Here is a 14,966-nt window from a genome sequence, read left to right as displayed (position 1 = left end):
CTTTATATCTCTTAACTTCTGTTTCATATTTCTCATCTCTTTATGTCATTTTGCAGCTTCTGGAGAGTTTCTTCAGATTTATATTCTAGTTCTTCAGTATTGTTTTCCCATATTCAGTTATTTGGCCTGTTTACAGAGTATATATTTTTCATTTCTATATATTCAATTCAAAAATATTGTTTGTTTTCCATTTCATATCTGCCTATTTTTATTCATTGTTTTTCAATATTGGTTACCTTCATTTTTCCAGCACTTAACAATTATATTCATAAATTGCAAAAGGATATTTTATACTGTTCTACTGTCTCAGACACTTGGAGAGCTAGTCTTACTCTCATCTGTTGACTTTACTTCACAGTACATTGCTTCTCCTGTGGTTCAAAAGTATGTACAGAGATATCATTTCAAAGAATTTCCCTTTCCTACTGACAATCCTCATTGCTCTGGATTGTGGAAGTGTTTATAACCACTTTGCTTTGCTTTTCCTACTAAGTAGTTCAGGATGGCTTCCCCTAGATGAATTTATTCAATGTAATTCCCACATTTATTCCTTCCTCCTGTCTTTACCTTCTCCAATTCATGACAGAAACTAATTGAAGTTTTCTCTTCCTAAAGAATACCTATTAGCATGACAAACATCCTAAATCTACCCGTATTATTTTTTTTCTAATCCAGTTTGGGACACTAAGCTTGCTAGGAGGATGGATATACAGTTCAATACACTTACAAAAAAAAAAGTTTTTAAATAGAGAGAATACTGCATTTCTTCTTAATTATGAAAACAATCATTAAGAAGGCAATATACTAAATAATTATAATAGGAAGGAATATTATTTATAGCTGTGACAGTTGAGATTCTATATCAAAGTAATGATTCTCAATTACTGCCTCTTTAAAGAGAACATTTAAATTTTGTGGACTCTCTGGCAGACTATTTGGAAGCAACTCATTGATAGTGCTGCCACCGGACCCTGTTTCTAAATCTTTAGACAGTGATATAATCTTAACTCTTTCTTTTCTATTCTAAAAGAAATAAACAATGAAGTACGTAATCTGAAATATTTTGGTTTGTATGTAATAAAGTGGTTGATCTATTTTAGCCATACAACTACTGTGTTTTTTGACATGGTTTTTCTCCATCCAATTTTAAATTAGATTACATTTCCTGAGAGTACACACATCCCTGTTTGGAGAAGGAATGAAATCTGGTTGTAGTCTCAACTGAGAAAATCAGCCATGTATGAAAAATGCTCACCAGTAATGTAGTTAATGAGAATCCATTAAGATGAAAATAGGTTTGATTTTCCCTTCTGACATAAGTTTCTTATTTTAGGTAGTGCCTCTCCAGAGCTGTAGATGTCTTCCCAGGATATTCCATTGTTCTACACAGCACTTAATTCTTGGAACTCACAGTCCAAGACTGTTATCAGTCCATTTTCACACTGTTGATCAAGACATACCCAAGCCTGGGTAATTTATAAAGAAAATGAATGGACTCACAGTTTCACGTTGTTGGGGAGGCCTCACAGTCCAAGCAGTCACAGTCTTACATGGCAGCAAGCAAGAGCGAATGAGAACCAAGCAAAAGGGAAACTCATTATAAAACGTCAACTATCATGAGACTTCTTCACTACCACAAGAACAGTATGGGGTAAACCTCCCCTATGATTCAATTATCTCCCATCAGGTTCCTCCCAGAGCATGTGGGAATTATGGGAGCTACAATTCAAGATGAGATTTGGGTGGGGACACAGCCAAACTATATCAGTGACTCATCTAGAATTTTATTCATAAGGGTTTAAACAACGGTTACATGTACAGTTATAAGATCATTCTCATTTACAAATTTAATGTTTACAACAATCCTAAAAGTCAGGTACAGAATTTAAGCGTCAATTTACAGATGAAGAATCTTTCCCAAGATTACACAGCTGGAAAGTGGTACAGTGAGGCTTTGACCCGCATGTTTTGCCTCCAGATTCCCTCCACTTACGGGTTGTGCTGTCCTATTTGCTGAGTGCAACTGGTCATTTCACTATATGAGAAAATTGTAGCTACTCTATCAAATTGAATGACCTTGCCTGCAATTTAGATTCAGGTCTAGTCTTTGTGAAATATTTCTGATGAAAAACTTACTGATATGATTAATTGTATCTCTGTTAGAGTTATTTTATCAGACTCAATATTTGCAAAAGCATTGGAAAAAATCTATTATCCAAGTAATCTCTTTATGCAGGAAAATAAGTTGGGTATTGATTCTCCCTTAACTTATGACACCAGAACAAAACTGATTAGAAAACTTAGGATTTAATCCATGAATTCAATTTTTTAAAAAAGAAATGGTTAATTGTGTTAATGCACATTCCTGTTTGTAACATGCAGATGTTCTAAAGTAATTGAAGAAATAAATTTTCTGTCTCCAACTGATGAAATGTACTCACTACTAGTTGGTCCCCCTGCTGCAACTTTTTATTTAGCTGACTGTAGGAGCTGGGAACCAGTCAACCAGTATAAGAAACTCCTCCAGCTAAACAGAGGGAAACGTCTTTTTATAAACTGCAGACTCCAGTGATCAGTTTTATCATAAACTCTTATGATGAAAAACAACAGGCACTATGCTACATCCATGGGTTTAATTCTAATGTTTGAAGACATGCTTGTCATTATCATATAACTCAAATTACATAAAATGTTATTCAGATTCCCTAAGGAAACATTTCAAAATGTTGTATTGTTAGGTTCTCTCATTTCCCAAAAAGTAATTAGAAGAATGAGTAGTAGAAAAACGGTATGCTTGGCAAATCTTTGACTTTCACACCCCCGTCACCCATTTTTTGCATTTAAACTGATCATTTGCTGGCAGCAGATGGGTAATAGGATGAAAGTTTTCAATATGGTGTGGTGGGGATATATATTTCCAGACACAACATGAAAGAGTACAAAGCAGAGTTCTTAATGTGATTAACAAAGAGGCATGGAATCTGCTATCAATCTTCCTTGTTACTGTCGTAGTACTTCGAGGACTGTTAAAGAAACTTTACAATAGCTGAATACATGTTACACATACAGATGAAGAAGTGCCCTGGGCAGTGTAGCAAAATGTACTGCAAGTGCATTTTTTGGATTTCTGCCTTCTGAGTCACTACTGTCAGTCTGACATTTTTATCTCAGAAGTCTTCCCACCTTAATGTTGACAAGGCAAATAAAGGCTATGCCATCAGTCTATAACAATATTTGCTGCATTTGAAAATGTTATCCTGAAAAGTATATTTCACTGATATTAACACTAGGCTACAAGATAAAAGTGTATTGTTTTCTTTTAAATTCCTCATTCAACTTCCATTTTTGTAATTGTAGACAGAAATTAAAGCGTATTTCTATCACAGTAACTTTATTTCATTTATGTTAACACAATTTAACCTATGAAGTTTTAGTTTGGGTTATACATTAATCTCTGGTTTTAATAAGAACCATAATATTAAAGGGCTGACTTTAAATGCCTGAATTTCCTGAAGAGTTTTAGAATAATTTTCATGCATTTTCTACACAGGTAAACAGTGGAAGAATTTTCTTTGCTGTTGTTGCTGTTTTGAGATGGAGTCTCACTCTGTCTCCCAGGTTGGTGTGCAATGGCGGGATCTCTGCTCACTGCAACCTCCGCCTCAGCCTCCCAAGTAGCTGGGATTACAGGCACCTGCCATCATGCTCGGCTAATTTCTGTATTTTCAGTAGAGACGGGGTTTCACCACGTTGGCCAAGCTGATCTCGAACTCCTGACCTCAGGTGATCCACCCATCTTGGCATCCCAAATGCTGGGATTACAGGTGTGAGCCACCGCGCTCAGCCTAACAGTGGAAGAATTTCCTTCAGCTTGCATTACTGCTTAACTAGGGTCCTATTTAACTCATCAGTATTTTTAGTTTCAATCTGGAAGAGAAAGAAGATAAAATTAAGAGCTTTGGTGGAGGGTCTGGCATGCATTCAGAGAGACAGAAATTGAAAAAAAAAATGAGTGACAAACAACATACGTTTTGGAGTGAAATAGAGAAGCTAATGTACACCATTTCATTTAACATTAATAGTCCATATAGAGTAGGGACATAGAATAATTTCACAGTATGTATGGAAGCTCAGGCTAGAGTTAAAGAAGTATGGAGGAAGTTTGAAAGAGAAAATACTGAAATTTGGAAATCCCAAATAGAATTTTGGCTCAATAAGAGAAAAATAGAAAGTTTATTTAGCAGTAAAGCAGGTCGAAATGAAATTTGATAGATTGTGTTTATAATGTATCCAATTTTTTTGTGTGTAGCTTTCTCCTACAATAGTCAGAAGATGAAGGAAAAAGTTGAGAGATTAAGTGATATAATGATATAAACATTATATCATTGTCAAAATTCATTGACATTTAGAAATTACAGAGTTGGGGGTATAGTTATGAAGCCACCATATTTAAATAAGGTTTGATGTTTATTTTTAAAGGTTATATTTATTTACAAAGTTCTAGCCCTAATTATCAAATATATTCTTGAATATTATTTTTACTCAAAGGTTATTTGAAGGGCACAAAATTGTTTTTATGCATCCTTATTTCATTCAAGGCATAAAACCAGCTCAAACTATTCGCTAGCAGAGGACAGTGTTTTCTCAAATTAGAAGATATTATATGTATGGGGATAACATTTTTTCTTACCCAGGAAAAGACAGAATCAGGCATTTTTTATATTTTTAAAAATAATAAAGTTACACTTCCCTTTAATTACGTATTTTTTCAATCTCATCCTTCTCCAAAAGTACTGGCTGGTGTATTTGCTTTTTATATTCATTAGTGACCATTTGATAAGTAGTTCACCTTCTCTTAGCTTTTTTTTTTTTTTTTTTTTGCTTTTTGCTTTCATACTTTAATCCTGCTGACATCTTTCAATGCATAATGAAAAACAGCTCTGCCTTTTCCTGGCTTCCTGATTTCTGAGTACTATGGCAACGGATGCTAGTTGACTTAGTAAAACTTGAAAATGTCACATTGCTCTTCATTCTTTGATGAATGCACATTCATGAATATAGCTGTATGCAAAAGCAATTAAAGGCAGCCTTAAAAAGCACCATAACCAAAGTCACCCTCAAATGATATTCCCCAGGTGGTGTATTCAGAGCAACCCATTTCTAGTATTAAAAATACACATCTTCTTTGTCTCTGAGAATGATTAGCAATCACTTTTAGTAACATTTCTTATGAAACAAAATGATTTCTGTAAATAAATCTTAATTCCAAATCACTGAATTCACTCAGAATGTATTTTTCCTCCAAAACGAGGGAAACATCAAAAACATAAAATAAGAAGAAACAAATGGACAAATTATTTAACGCAGATAAAAATTTCAACATAAACCTTTGTTGACTCATATAAAACAAATATGAATACATGCACACATGCATACACATATGCATGCAACTTTAACTTACCAGATTTTAACAATAAATTTCAATGCAAAACCATATTTAAGAATGTTTGTGGTGTAATGGAAAATGTTTACTCATAAAATGACATTGATTCTATGTTTAATAATCTACACCCCCAAAAAATTGGCTATATAGAATTATAACAACAGCAATATTGGATTATTTTTATTTAAATAAAAATAATTCATTACATTTATAGTGGCTAAGTGTTTTGTCATTGTCAATATACATTTTCTGGTATTGCTATAATTTTCATTGATGATTTTATATTGAATAACAAATAGGATCTCGTATTTATATAGGGTGCTTTATAATAGAATTCTTTCACCCACCATTACTTGATGTCTATTCTAATTATTTCAGTATCTATGCCATACATAAATGACATATTCTATTATTTACAATTTAAAGTTGAGGAAACCAAGACTTGAAAGCCTAATATTTGAAATCACAACATTATGAAGTAAAAAATAAAATGTTACCTAAGCCTTCTGACTTTATATTCAGAGCTCTTTTCTCATCATATTACCTCATCCATGTATACAGTTTAATTAAATAAATTTTCTAAATAATGTTTCTTAGAAATTGAGCTGTTGAATAAGAATATTCTGAAGTCACCAGTGATGAAGACGATGAATCAGTGAATATCAGCCATAACACCGAAGATCAATGAATATCAGCCGTAACACTGTGTGACGTGATCTCTAGCTTTGTGATACAGCGAAGTCTTTGAAGCCTGTAAAAATGCCATATTTGAAAGAAGTAAAGTACTGATAAGTATACCCAGGACTTGTTCACAATTATTAATTAATCATATTTAATGGAATGGCATAATAAAATGTACAATAAACTTAAAGCTTTAGAGAGAAATCTACATTTCTATATACATAATTCGAATGTATCAAATAATGTCATTCTATTTAGAGTCAGCATTTAAGAGTACCCACACAAAGAAGTTAAAAGAAAATTTCCTTCTGATAATTCCTACTGGTCCAAAGAAAGACAAAAAGCTTAAAGTGAGCCTATAACAGAAGTTAGACATGGAAATTAGTGCAGCTTTAAAATGTGATCATTCTCTTCAGGAAAAGGTCATAAATGAGGTTCATGTAAGTGAAGCTTAAAATAAACAGTTCGAGCTTCTAAAAGAAATGCATGTTGGCCACACAATCACTCAAGGGACCTACCAGGAAGCTCATTAAAAAGACTGCCAAAACTTGCTCTAGAGGCAGTAATAGTGAAGGGTTAAGTGTGTGAACTCTGAAATAAGACAGATTGGGTTTAAAGCTCAGCTCTCCCAATTTCTACCTAAGTTTGCATAAACTTATTTCTAAGTTGGCATAAACTTAAAACAACATCTTAACCTCTTGTGCTCTAGATTCCTCATATGTAAGACAGGAATGATAATAGTAACCTATATCATGGAATTGTTGTAGAAAATAAATGTGTTAATAGAGTGAAAACAAATGGATTGAGTACTTGGCTCCATCTATAGAAATAACTTCAGGCTATGTAGCACTCTGGGGATAGTCAAATTAATAGAGCAGCTGTCAACAGCTGATATCCCTGATGCTTCCGCAGTATTCCCCACTAGCTTGCAAAATAATATGAAAACCAACAATTAGATTGCACTGAATGCATTTCCAAAAGTATTCCAATCTTAAAACTTAAAATGAGAAAAATGATTCTGAGATATAGAAATAAATATGAATGGCTAAAAAATACTACAATCAAGATTGAAAAACAACTGAAACATTGGAAACGTGAATTTGTAGCAAATAAGAAAAAGAAATTTGAACACTTTTAGTGTATAAAACACTTGATAAGTCAGTTAAAATGAAAATAATTTCAAGAAATGGACATGCTTCATAAAATTTGACATATAAATGGGCAAAGAGATATGAATACATTTTCCACTGTATGGTCTAAAGTTAAACATTAAGACACTATAAGAGAGCATTATTGATCACTACAAACGACAAAAATTTTAAATAATTTTAAATAATCCTGTTTTGCCATTCATTTAAGAGACTAAGAATGAATAGAGAAGAAGATATAAGGCACTCTCATATTTTTTTGGTAGAAATATACAATTAAAATAAGCTTTCCAAAGGGCAATTTGGCTAATTGATGAGTAATCCAGACATCTCCATACTGATTTACCCATGCATTCTATTATTAAAATTTACCATTAAAAATGACCAGCTTTACAATATTATTTACAATGTTTATAGTTTTAAAAACATGGAAACAAAACAAGAATACTTCAATAGAGGATTGATTAAATATTCTGAAAATATATATATTAATGTAATAAAATAGTTACTATGTAAAAATATATAAATCGATATTTATTATGGTTTAGAAAAAAATTAATGAGTGGGTGATCTTCTTTAAAAAATTTATAGTTTTAGACACATTGATAATAAAAATGAGAGTAATTGTTAATGTCTACTTGTCCACATACACACAGGCTTGCTTAAGTGACTATATATTGCTAGACCAACTTTTAAAATTGATTTGAAAAATCAGTTTTTCCCAGACAGAAACAACCAGAACCAATGCCACAAAAACATTTTTAAAAACTGACTTAATGTAAATAAAATTATTTTAATGAAAAACAGACACTCAGAAAGTATTTAGTGAATTTTATTTTCAAAGTAAAAGTTGTAAGTAGCAACTAACTATAGAAAATTAAGTTTGAGAAATGAATAGAGATAATCAATTCTGAAGGGTACCAATTTTTTGAGATGTTTAGTTCATTTATATATTTAGAAAATAAACATCTGTGGTCATCCTTATCAGAGAAAGCATTTTGACAGATATTTTCCAGAAATAAGAAAATACATGAGATAATTAGTGGATCACAGAACATTTCTGTGTGCTAATATAAGCAAACAATTTTACAGTGTACTAGTTTTTTTTTTTTTTGAGACGGAGTCTCGTTCTGTCGCCCAGGCTGGAGAGCAGTGGTGTGATCTTGGCTCACTGCAAGCTCCGCCTCCCGGGTTCACGGCATTCTCCTGCCTCAGCCTCCCAAGTAGCTGGGACTACAGGCGCCCGCCGCCATGCCCAGCTAATTTTTTGCATTTTTAGTAGAGACGGGGTTACCCCGTGTTAGCCAGGATGGTCTCAATCTCCTGACCTCGTGATCCGCCCACCTCGGCCTCCCAAAGTGCTGGGATTACAGGCGTGAGCCACAGCACCTGGCCAACTCTTTTAGTTTAAATCCAATTTTATTAATTTCTAGCCTCTTTGAAAGCCACTATTAATATAGTGTAAAAATTATATACATCGACGTTGATGTTGAGATCTAGTATTTTAAGATCCTGCCAGAATCAAATATTTTTCATTACAGTAGACTATATATATTCTCTGTGACTTTCCCTTTCTCTCACCAAGGTGACATACATAAGGCATTTGTTGCATGATTTAATTAGTTTGGATCCAATAAGTAAATTCCTCTTACCTGTGCCCTTTCTTTTCCAAATCATCTCAGGCAACCATGCTCTACCTTACCTGCAGTTTTCAAAGGAAGTTAGAAGATCCAAGCGGTCTGGGCTTTCTTACTGGCTCAACATGAAATATGGGTAAATTGGTCCCTTTTCCTTTGCAGAATGTTATATAATTCAGAATGTTATCAAACTGTTTGTGCAAACCTGAGGAATAATATGAGGCTGTTTCAATAGAGTCATTCTTTTCTGTTCCCTGACATCTTGGTTCTTTCTATCTCATAGTAAGTATAGCAAGTAAAGTAATTTAATAAGTGTTAAGACCTGAGCTATTCTTGACAATAGCAGATGCTGTTCTCTCCCATATCTTTTTTCACCTTTTCCTAGACTTATCACTTCTCAACCACTTTGACTTAAAAGTCAAAAGATCTACCTAAGAGACTTTAAGAGAGTCATTTAATGATATTCAGTGTCTCTGTAAGAAAAATAGTATTAAATGGCTAGATTACAAGGTTCTTAGGAAAACTTAATTGAATTATGTACCTGAAAACACTTTATAAACTGTAAAGAATTCAGTAAGTTGGTAATACCATAATTGGTTCTTTTCTTTGTTATTTCTTTATTATTCCATGATAAAAGCATTATTATTATTATTATTTTGTTGTTGTTGTTGTTGTTGTTGTTGTTGAGACAGAGTCTCGCTTTGTCGCCCAGACTGGAGTGCAGTGGCCGGATCTCAGCTCACTGCAAGCTCCGCCTCCCGGGTTCACGCCATTCTCCTGCCTCAGCCTCCCGAGTAGCTGGGACTACAGACGCCCGCCACCTCGCCCGGCTAGGTTTTTGTATTTTTTAGTAGAGACGGGGTTTCACCGTGTTAGCCAGGATGGTCTCGATCTCCTGACCTTGTGATCCGCCCGTCTCGGCCTCCCAAAGTGCTGGGATTACAGGCTTGAGCCACCGCGCCCGGCCCAAAAGCATTATTTTTATAGACTTTCACATTTCTGTTGCATAACACCCATATATTACAAAGCCATTCGACATTTCACTCATGTATGAGACTGTACACCGGATATGACATTTCATTCAGAAGTACTGAATGAAATAATGCAACCATTGTCTAATCCTGTTTTTTCACTTTAGCAAGTTGCTTATTGAGAAGAATGATTTAACATGAAAAATGACTAGACTTTTATCAGTTATGCTTCCACAAAGAATATTTAAAAAGCGGTCTTTTAAAAAACGATGTGGATTATTTATAACTTCCCGTATTCCTTTCATCTTATTGGCAACACAATATATGATATTTTATAACCCCTGTAATTTCCATTATCAGTCTGCAACTCTGCATTTCTTTCTTTGTGGACTCATATATTTTCAAATTATTTATTCCTCCCAAGGTATAATCATGTAGTTGAAAGAAAAGAGTAATGTTAAGACTGAGCATGAGTAAAAGTGGTTCAGTAAAAGGCACATAAATTTCACCTTTTCCTACCCATGTCATGAATTAGAGTATCACCAAAGTTTTAGAACAACTTTTGAAAATACTGAAGGATAATTTCTGTGGATTAAGGGTCATCTTGCAGACTAAAATGTCAGTTTCTTTTCTACCTTGCTAATGTTAGTTCTTCTTCATTCTCTATTCCAGGGAGTGTTTAACTGTGTTTTAAATAATCCTGTTTTGCCATTCATTTGAAGTTTTACATGAAAGCTTGAATTCCTCTTTTTCGGATTTTTATTTGTTTTCAGAAATTAAGCATTTCACATGGATTGCTTTTGATAATAACATTTCAGATGTCTTTATTTTTAAGACTGTTGTTTCTATAAACTTCCCTTTATAGTCTTTATTTTGTTTCTTTCTACAACAATGGGTTTCATTTGATTATTTTAATTTATGATCCATGCTCTTAAAGATCACCATCTTCAAACTTATTTCCTTGAGAATGTTCCAGTTTCACAGATTGTACTTATAAGACTATAACTGGCACTCTAATATTATCTAATAATACTATTATAATGCTCAAAAAGTATTGGATCCTAGAATTGTTTCTGTGTAGCGATTCTTTGGAAGTAAAGCTCTGCACACTGACATTGAACTGAGTCTAGAACATAAATAAATTAGTTTAATTCACAATTTATTATCTTCATAAGAGAGAGCTATATATTTCTATCAATAGCACTAACTCACATTTGACTATTCTTAGAATTGTGATGCCCTTCTTGCATGAAGCTGATGTAATTTTCCAGTTACATATGTAGTCTAAGTGTTTATGTACATGCCTAAATCCAGTTTATTTTTTCAAATTTATAACAAACTACAAATGTACAGGAGAACAGAATACAATAAAAACACGTAAAGAAACTAGCTAATTTCATACATATTAAGGTGTCCAACGTACATCATAAACTTTCAGGTAGAGGAAATAATTCTTATAGGAAGTGGATTGCACCTGGAATATGAAAGTAGTTAAGCGTTGTAGAACAGCATGAAGAAGAGGAAGATCATTGGATTCCATTGAACTGACATCTATCACGAGCAAGACCCAACTAGAAAATAAAGTGGATGTAAAGATAAGGAAGATACTGCCTTTGTTCCTAAGAAGCTCATAAGAAGATACAGAGGTGGCTCAATACATTGCATTGCATGTTGTACGGTAATGAAATCTAATGTAGAGGAGCAAGACAAGTGCTTTATAAACAGGGAGAAGGAAAAATTAATTATGACCTGGGACATCAGAAAAGACTAGAGATGTGTGAATGGATAAGACTCTCAATAGCAAGATGGAAGAGATGTTCCATTCAAAGACAATGGTGTGCCCAAAACTCCATCAGTAGGTCACCATCATCAAAGACCAAAGGCAGATAAAACCAGAAAGATAGGGAAAAACCAGTGCAGAAAAGCTGGAAATTCAAAAATCAGAGTGCATCTCCCCCTCCAAAGGAATGCAGCTCATCGCCAGCAATGGAACAAAGCTGGACGGAGAATGACTTTGACGAGTTGAGAGAAGAAGGCTTCAGTCGATCAAACTTCTCAGAGCTAAAGGAGGAACTACGTAATCAGCGCAAATAAACTAAAAACCTTGAAAAAAGAATGGAATAATGGATAACTAGAATAATCAATGCAGAGAAGACCATAAACGAACAGATAGAGATGAAAACCATGATTCGAGAATTACGTGACAAATGCACAAACTTCAGTAACCGATTCAATCAACTGGAAGAAAGAGTACCAGTGATTGAAGGTCAAATGAATGAAATGAAGTGAGAAGACAAGTGTAGAGAAAAAAGAGTAAAAATAAATGAACAAAAGCTCCAAGAAATATGGGATTATGTGAAAAGACCAAATCTACGTCTGATTGATGTGCCTGAAAGTGACGGGGAAAATGGAACCAAGTTCGAAAACACTCTGCAGGATATCATCCAGGAGAACTTCCCCAATCTAGTAAGGCAGGCCAACTTTCAAATTCAGGAAACACAGAGAACTCCACAAATGTACTCCTTGAGAAGAGCAACTCCAAGATACATAATTGTCAGATTCATCAAAGTTGAAATGAAGGAAAAAATGTTAAGGGCAGCCAGAGAGAAAGGTCGGGTTACCCACAAAGGGAAGCCCATCAGACTAACAGTAGATATCTCAGCAGAAACTCTCCAAACCAGAAGAGAGTGGGGGCCAATATTCAACATTCTTAAAGAAAGGAATTTTCAAACCAGAATTTCATATCCAGCCAAACTAAGTTTCATACGTGAAGGAGAAATAAAATCCTTTACAGACAAGCAAATGCTGAGAGATTTTGTCACCACCAGGCCTGCCCTACAAGAGCTCCTGAAGGAAGCACTAAACATGGAAAGGAACAACCGGTACCACCCATTGCAAAAACATGCCAAAGTGTAAAGATCATCGATGCTAGGAAGAAACTGCATCAACTAACGAGCAAAAGAACCAGTTAATATCATAACGACAGGATCAAGTTCACACATAACAATATTAACCTTAAATGTAAATGGACTAAATGGTCCAACTGAAAGACACAGACTGGCAAATTGGATAAGGAGTCAAGACCCATCATTTGCTGTATTCAGGAGACCCATCTCATGTGCAGAGACACACATAGGCTCAAAATAAAGGGATGGAGGAAGATCTACCAAGCTAATGGAAAACAAAAAAAAAAAAAAACAGGGGTTGCAATCCTAGTCTCTGATAAAACAGACTTTAAACCATCAAAGATCAAAAGAGACAAAGAAGGCCATTACATAATGGTAAAGGGATCAATTCATCAGGAAGAGCTAACTACCCTAAATAGGTATGCACCCAATACGGGAGCATCCAGATTCATAAAGCAAGTCCTTAGAGACTTACAAAGAGATTTAGACTCCCATACAATAATAGTGGGAGAATTTAACACCCTACTGTCAACATTAGACAGATCAATGAGACAGAAAGTTAACAAGGATATCCAGGAATTGAACTCAACTCTGCACCAAGCAGACCTAATAGACATCAACAGAATTCTCCATTCCAAATCAAAAGAATATACATTCTTCTCAGCATCACATCACATTTATTCCAAAATTGACCACATAGTTGAAAGTAAAGTACTCCTCAGCAAATGTAAAAGAACAGAAATTATAACAAACTGTCTCTCAGACCACAGTGCAATCAAACTAGAACTCAGGACTAAGAAACTCAATCAAAACCGCTCAACTACATAGAAACTGAACAACCTGCTCCTGAATGACTACTGGGTGCATAATGAAATGAAGGCAGAAATAAAGATGTTCTTTGAAACCAATGAGAACAAAGATACAACATATCAGAATCTCTGGGACACATTTAAAGCAGTGTGTAGAGGGAAATTTATAGCACTAAAAGCTCACAAGAGAAAACAGGAAAGATCTAAAATTGACACCCTAACATCACAATGAAAAGAACTAGAGAAGCAAGAGCAAACACATTCAAAAGCTAGCAGAAGGCAAGAAATAACTGAAATCAGAGCAGAACTGAAGGAGATAGAGACACAAAAAAACCTCCAAAAAAATCAATGAATCCAGGATCTGGTTTTTTGAAAAGATCAACAAAATTGATAGACTGCTAGCAAGACTAATAAAGAAGAAAAGAGAGAAGAATCAAATAGATGCAATAAAAAATGATGAAGGGGATATCACCACTGACCCCACAGAAATACAAACTACCATCAGAGAATACTATAAACACCTCTATGCAAATAAACTCGAAAAGCTAGAAGAAATGGATAATTTCCTGGACACTTACACTCTCCAAAGACTAAACCAGGAAGAAGCTGAATCCCTGAATAGACCAATAGCAGGCTCTGAAATTGAGGCAATAATTAATAGCCTACCAACCAAAAAAGTCCAGGACCAGATGGATTCACAGCCGAATTCTACCAGAGGTACAAGGAGGAGCTGGTACCATTCCTTCTGAAACTATTCCAATCAATGCAAAAAGAGGGAATCCTCCCTAACTCATTTTATGAGGCCAACATCATCCTGACACCAAAGCCTGGCAGAGACACAACAAAAAAAGAGAATTTTTGACCAATATCTCTGATGAACATCTTCAATAAAATACTGGCAAACCGAATCCAGCAGCACATCCAAAAGCTTATCCACCATGATCAAGTGGGCTTCATCCCTGGGATGCAAGGCTGTTTCAACATACACAAATCAATAAATGTAATCCAGCATATAAACAGAACCAAAGACAAGAACCACATGATTATCTCAATAGATGCAGAAAAGGCCTTTGACAAAGTTCAACAGCCCTTCATGCTAAAAACTCTCAATAAATTCAGTATTGATGGAATGTATCTCAAATAATAACAGCTATTTATGACAAACCCACAGCCAATATCATACTGAATGGGCAAAAACTGGAAGCATTCCCTTTCAAAACTGGCACAAGACAGGGATACCCTCTCTCACCACTCCTATTAAACACAGTGTTGGAAGTTCTGGCCAGGGCAATCAGGCAAGAGAAAGAAATGAAGGGTGTTCAGTTAGGAAAAGAAGAAGTCAAATTGTCCCTGTTTGCAGATGACATGATT

The sequence above is a fragment of the Macaca mulatta genome, chromosome 5 (genome assembly GCF_049350105.2).
Source record: "Macaca mulatta isolate MMU2019108-1 chromosome 5, T2T-MMU8v2.0, whole genome shotgun sequence".
NCBI lineage: Eukaryota > Metazoa > Chordata > Mammalia > Primates > Cercopithecidae > Macaca > Macaca mulatta.
Note: the sequence above shows the minus strand (reverse complement) of the source record.